The sequence below is a fragment of the Sciurus vulgaris genome, assembly GCF_902686455.1.
Source record: "Sciurus vulgaris genome assembly, chromosome: 15".
In the NCBI taxonomy this organism is placed as follows: Eukaryota; Metazoa; Chordata; class Mammalia; order Rodentia; family Sciuridae; genus Sciurus; species Sciurus vulgaris.
Window position 1 is genome coordinate 21,760,573 of NC_136476.1, and position 12,929 is coordinate 21,773,501.

The 12,929-nt window shown below is 37.7% G+C and overlaps 1 protein-coding gene across 6 annotated transcripts in view; it reads right to left on the bottom strand.

Moving 5' to 3' along the window:
* LOC306645373 (uncharacterized protein) overlaps positions 1-11,244 on the bottom strand; it is a 169,342-nt gene extending 158,098 nt beyond the window's left edge. For all 6 annotated transcript variants that reach the window (XR_013759613.1, XR_013759615.1, XR_013759616.1 and 3 more), the window contains exons 1-2: positions 10,661-11,244; positions 4,277-8,640 (exon numbers count right to left, since the gene is read on the bottom strand). The gene's annotated coding sequence lies outside the window, so the exon portion shown is untranslated. The remainder of the gene's footprint in view (positions 1-4,276; positions 8,641-10,660) is intronic.
* Between the last annotated feature and the right edge of the window lie 1,685 nt (positions 11,245-12,929).

A 12,929-nucleotide genomic window follows, 5' to 3' on the forward strand; every position in this document is an offset into this window, starting at 1 on the left:
TTCCTACTTTCTAATAAAGTTTTATTATAAATGATACAATCAAGAATAGTCAAATGGAAAAGGTCTGTAGGGCAAAATATACTGAGCTTCCATACCCTCTTCAGGCATGCAGTTCTCCCTGCCTATCCATGTGCTGATCAACTGGGAAGCTCCCTGAGCTTCATCATTTCAGAGTTTTTAATGGAAACTTCATTATGTATGCATGATTTACTAAATCATTGGTAATTGAACTCAGTCTTCAGTCCTAGAGATGGAGGTGGTGTGCAGACTTGGCAGCTCTATCAATCTAATTAGGTGATTGGTTCTTCTGGTGGCCAGCCCTTACGCTGAGCTATCTAAGCCTATCCCTTTTTAGTCACTTCCCTAGCATATGAATGACACTGCTCTTACTCAGACAATTCCTAAAGTTTTAGAAGCTCTGTCCCAGAAACTGGGAGTAACACCAAATATAATTTTGATCATGCCATACCAACACATTGTACTGCAGTGTCTGGCACATAATAGACACTTAATATTCATTTATGAATGCATAATGCAGTCTTCAGCAGGTCACTCTATAGTTCTTTCTTCATTTTTCTCAGGACATAAGTGAATTTTTTAAAGCCTAAATTCTCCACAGTTTTAAGGTCCCACTACCTTCCAGCTGGACAACATAGAGAAGACAAACCCAGCCTCCTCCCAGAATCTTAGGTCACATCATACCTCTGACATCCCAGGCAAATGCAGAGGAGTGATCTTTACCAAAATGTTGTAGAGATGGAACCTAACCATCTATGTTTGACCATCTTCCCTCGTCTCCTCACCATCTCAACCCTTTCTTCCACCAACAACCAACAGGTTCTGATGTCCTTAAAAGGAGTGTTATGGTTGAATCAGAAATGTCTCCCAAAAGCTCATGTATTGAAGGCTTGGTCCCCAAGGCAGCAGTGTTCAGAGGTTTGGTCTTTGGAAGGCGATTTGATGACGATGGATCTGACCTCATCCATGAATTAACCCATTGATAGACTCATAATTTAATGGGAGGTAGTGGGAACTTAGGAGATGGGGGAGTAGTTGGAGGAAGTAGGTCCTTGGGGACATGTCCTTGAAGGCTATATCTTTTCCCCAGCACCCCCACTCAATCTTGCTTGCTCTCTTTGTGCTTCCAGGTTGCCAGGAGGTAAGCTGCTCTGTTCCATCATGCCCTCTCCTCCATGATACTCTACCTCACCACAGGCCTGCACTCCAAAGAGTCAAGTGACCATGGACCGAAACATCTGAAACTGTGAACTAAAAAAAAACATTCCTCCTATAAGAGAATTTCTCTTGGGTATTTTGTTACAGTGATAGAAAGATTACTACTCCAAGGAGGAAGATGGAGTTGGACATTTTCATACATGATGGAATATGATTTTTCTAATGACATATGTTGTATATCATGCTACCAAAAGAATTTTATATTCCAGATAGTTTCCAATGATATGAATCCCAATTATTAAAAAAAATACCCAAGTGATCAATATTTAACATATCATAGGGAAAACTGGGTTTCTACCAAGAGAAAACTTTAAACCAGGAATGAAGAAAACATAGAATGTGGTCAGGCTATTCTAACCCATTCCAAAACAATGAAAACTAAAAATAAACATGGCCTAATCAGGCTAACATACTTTGAAAATGGAATGTGAGATTCCAGGATTTGAATAGGAGGGAAAGAGTGACAGAAGTTTTTCTCCATCAGCAGAGCTTTGTTCTTGTAGATTGTTATGCTTCTCTATAGCTAGTAACAATCCTCTAATATGAACCAAAATGAACAAAACTCAATGCAAACTCTGGGTTCTCAGCCTGAATAGGTATGCAGAGACTTGAATAGGTTCTTTTAGAGATCATCTGTAGCCTTGCTCACATACTATGTCTGGGTCCACCTTTCTGTGGAAGTGGGGTGTCCTTCAGCTTGAACAAAAACATAAAGTGGGATTTCCTCAGCTGAGTGTCCTTCCTCTCTGACCAATGTGTCCTCTGTGCATGTGACACCTCTTTGATCAGTAGCACACAATATTATCACTTCAGGCTCCAATCACAAAATGTATCTAAGAACATTGTGATACGCAGCTTGCAAATGTTGGCTAGAGACACTCAATATTGGAAAAAACTGCCTAAGGCCATTGTTCTAAACCCAGCTGATAATCATCCTAACTGACATGGGGGGAGGGTAGGTGGGAAAAATGAGTGGGTCATTTAACAGAAAGACAGCAGAAAAGAATAGAGTGGATATGTTGGTCCCATCCAAGGTGCCCTGAATCACAATTACTAGAGGATGGGGTCTCTTTAAAGTCACATACCTCCATTTATACAATGGCAAAGACATAATAATTACCCTTTCCATACTTTTAAATTATGCTTACCTGGATTGGTTACATTAGAAACAATGGAAATTTTTAAAAATATATGCCTGGGAGACCTGCCCTACCCATACACCTAACCACACCATTCTGATAACCTTACATGGCAGTGACCTATACATTTTACAAATGCTCTCCAAGGGCTTCAGATTGTCTCCTCCTCCCTTCATCCCACCCTATCTGCAGTTCAAATCCACTGAGCACTAGTTCTATATTATAGTCAGTTGCTAAAAAGAGATATATTTGGGTCACATATCTTAATTCCCTGCTGACATATCTTAATGGAATTATTATTTAACAATACACACTTAGATCAGCAATGTCTTAAAAGAGTTATGTACTTGAATTTTACATTATTACTTCTTCTGGAAAACTATAGTTTCAATCATCTGATATGTTACCCAACACTCATTACATGAAGGTTCATGAAATTCCATGTCAGAAAAGATGTGGTCCCTCCAGTTGAATATGACTGTGCCTTTCTAACAAATGAAGACACTGAGATATTGCAAGGCATTGCTCCAGAGCCTCAGCTGCTAGGAAACAGCCACATATATTTAGCAATAACTGTGCACAATTGAATGAGTACCCTTAGGAATAGTACTTTCAAGAATGATGTTGTCCTTGACACCCCCTATGATAATAGATATGTTCTATATCCACACTGTTCAACTAGGTAGTCAGTAGCCACCTGTAGCTATTGAGAACTGCACACATGACTAGTGAGACTGAGAGAGTCTCACTTAAAATAAATTTTAAGTTGTATTTATACTTTCAAATTTTATTTAATGTCAACTAACTTAAATTTAAGAAGTCAAATATGGCTAGTAGCTACATTGAACAGGATAGTGGCAAAGCCACCTTTTTCTTTTAAATTTGTAGTTGACACAAATAAATAAAGCAATACTAATGGTTTAGGCCAATGGCTTAGGGTTCTTTCAGTTTACCTGTCAAAACTATGCCTAAATTGTAAAAGTGCCACTGGCTTTTAGTAAAATGATTTGAAAGGATTTCTACATATCTGGTCTTGACTGTAGAAGCTTGGCTACTCCCAAGCTCAGGTCCTCTCTCTGGGCAGCCTAATTTAACTGGACATGCCTCTGGTCTGGGCTGTGTCTATCCCAACTGCTGGGAGCAGATGACAGAATTGCTGACCTTCCTCTAAAGATGATTACAACCAAACCCCACCTGAATGGAAGGCCTAATCCATGAACTCTCTTCTCCCCTGTTCCTACCTGACCCCTGTCCCCGTAAAGGGAAAACAGGAGGAGGCTTCAAGGTGACTTTGTTTAATTCACATATAGAAGTATGCTCTCTGTTTAAGGAAGAGCCCAGTGGATTTGCAGGGTTTATGAACCTCTACATTATTGACATTTGGGGTCAGATAATTATTTGCTATTGGGGGCTGAATTGTGTATTGTAGGATTTGAGCATCATTCCTGGCCTCCACCCATTAGATGCCTAATATCTCCCACCCTCCCAGGAGCTGTCACCAGATATTTCCCAGACATTTAGAACTACTGACTTAGTATGGATCTGGGCTGTGGCAACTTAAGAAAGGAGACTAAATCTTAGTTTTTTGCTTCATTATTCATATTTTTTTAATGTTCAGTACCTAGAAGATGCCTGGTTCATGATATGCACTTAATTAAAAATTGTTTGGATGATGCAATGAATAAAAGGCCAGGATTACTTTTTAACTATGTAAATAGTGCCTAGCATAGTGTAAGACCCAATCACAAATGTTTTCTGACTGGTTAATATTCTTTCAGGTTTTAATAAAATACAGAAATTACTACTAAAAAAATTTTAGAGAAGAAAAGTGATACGGAAAATAAAAGTTTTGCATATTAGGGTTTAAATCAACAAGTGCGAGTATAAAAATGTTGTCTCACCATTTCCAAACCAAGTGCCATTAATGTTTGTAAGGAAGTAGGGCTCCTTCACTTCTCCTCCTCCTCACTGAAGTCCTTCGAGGTATAGGGGTAGGATCCCTACTTTGCTGACTGTTGTAGCCTGTCATCTGTACCAGACATGCTCTGGCGGAAGCCTAGCTGCTCTCCACACAAGAAAAACAGACAGTGCAGTTCAGTTCGTGGTTCCTGAACCTTAAAGCTGCATTTGCCTCTAGATATGCTTTTATCTCATTTGTCACAATCAAGTCCCAGAGAATAATTCTACTATCTAATTAAAGCCCAATCTTTTGTACCTAAAATTTAGGGAATGTCTCACCTCCGAGTACATATGAAAACAGCATAGCAGAGGGAAAATAAAGGCATTCCTACCACGTACAAATTTAAACCGACAACACATTTAGCATAATCTGCCCTTCACTGTCTGTTTACCTAAACTCTTTATGGCATTTTAAGCTTCTGGATAAGATTTTTAATTTAATGGGAAATATCACTCCCTAAGTTCTCTCTCACTGGCTGTGTATTTAAAGAACTTGCTGCATCCAAACAACCAAAATCATTAAGTCACACTGCCATTGTACCAGGGACAAGGTCAGAACATTTATTATAATTAACAAAAAAGGTAGAAGGAAGAAAGAACAGCTTGTTTGCAAAAACCATCCCTCTCCATGGAGTAGTGGATTGCAGGATACAAATTAGAATTACCTTGGGAGCTTCTACAAGTCCTGAAGGTCAGGGTATGCCCCTAATGGATTAAATAAGAATCTCAGGGGTAGTGCCTAGAGATTGCAAATTTTTAAAAATAAGTGTTTTATTGTAGAATAATCTTAATTTTAGAGAAAAATTGCCAAAATAATACAGTAGAATTCCTATTTACCCCACATCCAGTTCCTCTTTTATTACCATCTTATATTAGTACATTTGTTACTCCTAATGGGTCAATATTGATACATTGTTACCTAAAGTTCATATTTTATTCATATCTCCTCAGAGATTCCCTAAAGTTCATTCTCTTTTCCAGAATCTGTCTAGGATATCTCATTACACTTGGTCATCATGTCTCCTTAGGTTCCTATTAGGTGGTGTAACAGTGTCTCAGACTTTCCTTGTTTTTGATGACTTTAACTTTTTTTTTTTTTTTTGCAAATTACTGGTCATATATTTATAGAATGTCCCTCAATTGGGAATTATCTAATATTTTCCTCAAGATTAAATGGGGTCTTATTTGAAGACCACAGAAGGAAAGTACCATATTCATTGTACCCAAGCAAGAGCACATACTACTAACCTGACTCATCACTACTGATATTGACCTTGACCATCTGGCTAAGAAACAGTGCCTGAAAGGTTTCTCCACATAAAGGTATTCCTTTTTGCTCGTTCCATTCTGTACCTGGAAGGAAGGGATCATGTTCAACCTACACTTAAGCAATAGGGAGTTATATTCCAGTTCCTTATGAGGAGAGTATCCAAATATATTATTTGAAATTCTTTAACAGAAAATTTACCTATTTTCCTCCATTTTTTAATTTTTTCAATAATTTGCTCATTTGTGTATGAACACATGAATTTATTTTATGCCTTGGATTTCAATCCAGTACACAATTCTTTTTTGTTCAAATAGTCCTTCTTTGGCCATTTGGGGGTTCTTTCTGTGGGCTGTTTCTTTGACATCATTAGTGAGTATGTATGTTTTCTGTGCACTTCCTTACTTTGGAACTCTGTGCTCATCTTTTGTATTTCCCACTCTAGTCCTAGAATTCATCACTTACTCAAGCCATGGTTTCTTCAGCTGGAGAGTTACATTGGAAACCAAAATCTCCATGCTAGGTGTGCTTGTTACTATGGGATGTCACTAATTCTAGATCGTCTAGGCTGATAAACCAAGCAAACATATGTGTATAACTCACGTATATAAACATATCTATTTCTACATGCTACCTAGAATATAACTATATGTAAAACTTTGTATCTGTATTAAGCTAACAGGGGTTCATATCATTACACCCAATTCTAATCTATCACCACATGGATGATTACACACTCCTCCTCTGTAACCTCCCATAACTACAGTGAGAAACCTGGCTCCTACCATTCCAACCATTTACTTAATTGTTCAAATCCAGTATGCCTGTACAGCAGCATGAGTATTGTTAATTTGACACCCGCCTCAAGGGGACACAACTTTATCAACTAGAGTATAACACTTATTTACAGTTCCTTTAGCTTTTAGACTTACAGAGTTCACTTATTTCCAAAGCTACTTAGGCCAACCCCTTTCTTCCTCCATACCATTCAGTGAGATTCTTTCATATATTTGTAATACAGTTAGATCATCACTATTCTGCATTTCATCCTAGGATTCTCAGATCTCCTAAATGACTTTTCAAATTTGCATACATTAAGATTCAATCTTTGTGCTATTAAGTTATATGGGTTTTGACAAATGCATAATATTATATAACCATAATTATAATATAATGCAGAAAAATTTCACTGAAAGAATCCCTGTGCTTCACTTATTCAACCCTCTCCTCCTACTACTCAGCCTCTGGGAACATTGATTTTTCTGCCATTGTTATAAGCTTGCCTTTTCCAAAACGTATATAGTTCAAATCACAAAACATGCAACCTTTTCATACTGTCTTCTTTCACTTAGCAGTATGCACTTAAGATTAATGTGTCTTTTGCAGCTTAATAGTTTATTTCATTTTATCACAGAATAATATTCTATTGCATGGATGTACTGGGGTTTGCTTATCCATTCATCTATTGATGAATCTTGGTTGCTTCCAGTTTGGGCAATTATGAAGAAAGCTGCTATAAACACTTACATGTAGGTCTTTGGATGCACATATGTTTTCAAGCAGTAACTTAAGCATTCAAATCCGTAAATATGTAGAATTTCAATCACTGAACTGTATACTAAGATTCTGTTTAGCTTTGCAAAAAGCTGCTGCACTGTCTTCCCAAGTAGTGGAATCATTTTACATTCCATCAGCAGTGAAGGAGAGTTCCTGTTGCTCCACGTGTTTGTCAGCAATTAATATTAGTGGGCTTTTTTTTTTTTTTAAATGTTAGCCACTTTAAAAGGTATACAGTGGCATCTGGTTCCTAGTAACAAATAAATATTTTTTCACATGCTAATTTTCCATCTTTCTATCTTTGGTGAAGTGTCTCTGTTCAGATATTTTGTCTATTTTAAAATTTAATAGATTATTGTCTTATTGTTGAGTTTTAAGTATTCCTTATATATTTGAAAACAAGTCCTGTATTAGACATGTATTTTGTAAATATTTTTTCCCAGTCTATGGCTTGGGAAATTCTCTTGTCTTGGTTTCCTTAATAGTGTCTATCACAGAAGTTTTTAAATTTAATAAAGTCCAACATCATTTTTCTCTTTTATAACTCATGTTTTTGCTCATTATCTAAACATTCCTTGTTGAACCAAAGTTACATAGTTTCTTTCCTGTTTACTTCTGACAGTTTTATAGTTTTGTACAATGTATTTAGAACTATGATCCATTTTGAATTAGTATTTATTAAAGTGTAAGATCTACGTAGATTCCTTTTTTTATAACTAAAGGATTTTCAATTGTTCCAATGCCACTTGTTGAAAAGCTTATCATTTCTGTATTGAGTTGTCTTTGCCTTTCCTCCTTCGTCAAAGATGGGTTGAATTTATTTGTCTGAGTCTACTTCTGGGCTCTCTGTACCTTCCTACTGATCTCTGTATCTGTTTTTTTTTTTGTTTTGTTTTTTTTGTTTTGTTTTGTTTTGTTTTGTTTTTTTCAGTGAAACAATAGCAAGATCACTGAATCCTACAGCAAGTCTTGAAATCAAGTAGTGTTACTCCTCCATCTTTCTCTCCTTGTTTGGTACTGTGTTGGGCATTACTATTTTTTTTTTTTTTTAATGGCTTCAGATGATTCCAAAGTGTAGTAAAAGGTAAGAACCACTGTGTTGGAGGCTGCTAAGAACCAAAGTTAGTATATGGATTTTAAAGTCAAGTAGCAGCCTTTTGTTTAAATTCTTAGTTTGCAAGCAAGTCATTTGAAATCTGGGGATTCCATTTCCTCTGCAGAAAAATGGGAGACTCACAGGGCTCTTGTGAGAGAATGTGGTAGAAGAACCCAATCTAGGGATGAGCAATCGACCAGTCGAGATCGGTTCCCTTTCCTCTAAATGCTTTCTTGACTGTTCTCTTGGTGTATTCCAATATAACCATTTTATCCCAATTATTATGAAGCACCAATGTAATTCTTATCATGAAATACTTCCTGATAGATGCATGAACATACAAGATGGATTATAATCCAGTATTGCTTCTTCTAGAAATTGTCTGTCTAGATAGAAGTAATAAGTCTGTGACAAACTTTATACAAGAATCATCCCCACATTGAATCCATGGGGAATTAACATTGCTCCATTTTTTAATAGCTTGGGGAAATGATGAGAATTTTATAACTATATAGAACCACTAATAAAGAATAAGCAGCAAATAACACAAATGATTTTTTCAGGGTAGAGAAAGAATATTTTAATTAGAAAAATAGGAAAGTAATCAGGACTTTTTTTGGAAGGGACGATGGATCTTGCTATGACTATAGTTTTGTCACTTCTTGTTTGGATAATTGTTCAGTGCACAGTTACACAGGTGAGATGATTAGGTAGAAAGTATAGATTTTTACCTAAGATTTTTATATAAATGTCATCTTGCTTTCCAAAAGTCCATCCTTAATTTTACAGAATAAAAAATGCACATATAAGCAATCAAGCAAGCAAACAAATAGCACAAATAGCAACAAGAAAACCAAAAATCAGAAAGGGTTAAAAAAAAAAAAAGGAAAATTGAGCTAACATTTACCAAGTGCGCATATGCTCCAGGTTCCATGCTAGGAATTATACACATTTAAATTACTTAAACCTCTGACAAATTTAATACTATTCTCACTTTACCATGTCTCAGAAAAGCTGTGTAATTTGCCAGAAGGCATAAAGCTAACAAGGCAGAGCCAGGATGTTACCCAGGTGTGCCTCCCATCCAGGCCCTCTATTCCTATTCCAGGACTCTACCATAGTGCTCTCTTCCAGTTTCCTAACAGGAGAAACAGCATAGGAAACATTTTAATTTCACAGAAATATTCCCAGAGTTCCTAGCTATTTTCTAAGCTGAATCCTAAATCCTGTGTGTTTACTTGTTTGTGTATCCTAAGAATTCTGGCTCTGCTCCTTTAGCATCCATGAAAGGAAAGCCATCTTTTATTCCTGTGCATCTCCCCCAGCATCCCCAGACAGTGGGCCCTGTTGCATCTCCCCAGGAGTCATTAGTGAATCCCAGAGGCCTCCATTCCTGCTTTCAAAAGATCTGGCCACACAGCAGTGGTGGCCATAATGAGACTCGGTCACAGTGTAACAGACACTGATGACTCACGGGAGGCGGGGCCAGGCCTTACCAAATTCCTCATAAGAAGAAGGATGACAAAACTCAAAAAATAAAAATGCCAGGGGGTCAGAACTGGTCACAGAAACCACCGTAGAACCCAATTAAGAGTTGGTATTTCCCAGCTTCTCTTGTGACAGGTACTTTTGTGCACGACTCCCTGTCATTTCCCTGAGGAGAGGTGATGAGACACGGGCCAACAGAGTGGAAAACACAGTTCTGAGAGGGGAACTGTTAGAGCAGTCACAGTCGTGGGTGCAAAGCAATTCCAGGGTAATTAAAGACATTTTAAGAGAAAACAATGCTCTGTCACATACACTAGGAGGAAACAGGATTTTTGTGACTTAAATTTCAAAATTTAAAAAATTTTAAATGTTTAATTGATCCATATCATTATATATATTTATGGGGTAACCATGCAATAATACACATATACAACGTGTAAGGATCCAGACATGGTAATTAGCATTTCCATCACCTTTAACGTTTATCATTTCTTGTGTTGGGATTCTTTGAACTCCTCACTTCTAGTTTTTGAAAGCCCCGTATCTTTCCCCTCACACCTAAGCTGGAATCCTAGGTGGGATTCTTTTTAAAGTCACTGGTCTAGGATCTGATCCTTATCTTGCAAATCCATAAATTCAGATTAGTCCACTTACACAGATCTACTGAAGTTCACAGGAACTTCCAAACTAACTGGCTTATAAGATCCTAAAACACAAACTAGAATGCCAAGGGGTTTTGGTGTTGTTATTTAATAATAACAACTTTTGCTTGTATTTTTATTTATGCTGGCGACCCAATTTTTTCATTAGTCAAAAGACTCACGTTAGATTACCCTCCTATGTCAATTAGCTACTGTTGCATCACAACCATGCCAGAGCTTAGAGACTTAAAACAAGTAAGCAGTTGATTTTGCTCACATATCAGAGGTCATCAGAGAAGTTCTGCTGATGTGGGTGGAGTCCAGCTGATGTCTCCTGGGCTTACTCAGGTTCTTGTGATTGTGCTGTAGACTAGCTGATCTAAAGAGACCTCACCTTTGTGTCTGATGTTTTCTGGCAGTGAGCCAGGGCAGGCAGGGTAACCAGCCTTGCTGATCATCATTTATCCAGTGGCCTGAGTGTATTCCCATAGGGCTGTGGGTCCAGAGGATAGAGAGAGGGAGGAGCTTTGGGCCTCTAGAGAGGTTTCAAGGCTTAACACTGGCACACTCTCACTTCTACCTCATTCCATGGGCCAGAACAAATCATAAAGTCAGGCCAGGTTCAAGGGGACCCATGGAAGGCATGAGTTATAAAGTCACCTTTTATGGGGTTTGGATATAGGGATGAAGAATAATTATAGCCACTTTGGCATCAATCTACCACACTTCCCTTCCTCTTGCTCTTGGAAATGGAATTACTAAGCAGAGAGGATGCTTGGTGAATACAAAATAAACTATAATTGCAAGGTGCTCAGGGGTTATTTAAACAAGGTTTCAAAAGAACTTGAACAACCCTGCCTCCAAAACCAGAAATCAAAATCCCAGTTATTCTCAGGCTCTCTCTCTCTCTCTCTCTCTCTCTCTCTCTCTCTCTCTCTCTCTCTCTCTCTCTCTCTCTCTCTCTCTCTCTCTCTCTCTCACATACACACACATACACACACACACACACACCACCCCAAAATGTCCTTTTGGAGATCATTTCTCAGGGTGGATCCCTTCTGCAGATGATTGCCACTGAACTCTATTATTATTATTGCTGATTTCACTTTCAGGGTGATACCTCTTTCCACATAGTAGATTTACCTTTTGTGATCTCTACAATTACTGTTTGGGTTTTATTCAATGAAATTTAATTGCTGCTGAAATTGTTTCAGGAAGAGATGGTGGACCATATTCTGGAGACTCCTTTGCTTTTTTAATTTCATTGGCTATAGCTGTAATGACCAGGAATTTCTGGCCCTGGGATTCATAATCCAGTAGAATAAATACCTTGTGAGTCACAGGTTTATTGCACACCTAAGAACATATCCCAAACTGATCTGAAACTGAAATCTGGATGTGTTGTAAAAATTGAGGGAGCCCAAACCTGTTAGAGTAAATTAACACTGGTTTTCAACGTGGTTTTGGAATGAGTGTTTCTGTAGAAATTAGTTTTCTAGGTCGCTATTCCATTACACAGTGCCCTCCTTATAAGAGCCCAAGGGACTGATTTCTCTCTGATTTCAGAATAAGAAATGTGTGCAGCTTTTTAGTACTTCGAATGGTTTTGGGGTGGCTCTTTTTCCAGACTATGTGGATTGTATAGGTGAGGGCGTTTCCTTCTTTGCATTACCTATTCACCAATTTAGTGCACTTCCAAGCCCCATCTCCAGCGAGTGTATAGGTCCTTCTTATATGAATTTTTAGCTGATAACCTCACAGTGGCTTTGCCTTAGCTTTCTTAGTTCTATATACATTCAGTTCTGCTTCCTTATTCAAATATTTTATATTTATTTGGTTCTACTTAAGGTACTTATTTAAGCTGCTTTGCATGCTTTATAGAACCTCAAAGAGAGTAAATAAATAAATAAATGCAAATTTCTCAAGAAAGCTATAGTTTAATTTCTTGGAATATTTTTTTAAATGTCTCAGTTTCATCTAATTTGATGGAACTCAGTTTTTGATTTCAGGTCCTGAGGCTGAATTAATCACACTTCTCAATGGTTCATTAGCTTCTTTGGTTCAACAAGACCCCTCTCATTTTATTTCTTTCTGCCCCTTTATTCCCCTCCTATTCCTCTGCTGCCCCAAGGCAACCATTCCAACCATGTCCTTTGTTAGCAAGGGTTCTTATAAAATATATAGGTTTAAATAAATGGGACTTCTAACTGCATGCAAATAGTGCTGTTATAAACCTGTCTGTTTCATTTTCATCCAACACTGTTTTTAAGACCCACGTTTTCTTCCTATGAGTGAAATTTAAGACCCATGTTTTTTGCTAGTCTGTCGCTTCTCTCTGCTGAGTAGCATGAACCCAACACATTTTGGCTCTTCACTCCCCAAACCACCTCTCCTTCTTTCCCACCACAAGTATGCTGCAATGACCAGCTTCATATAGAGTGAACATTTTTGAGAGTGAATGAGTGACATTAATTATTACACTAGGACAGCAGTGATATACGATGATTGTCCCAGACAATCTGGGACAACTCATCATCTGACTTATA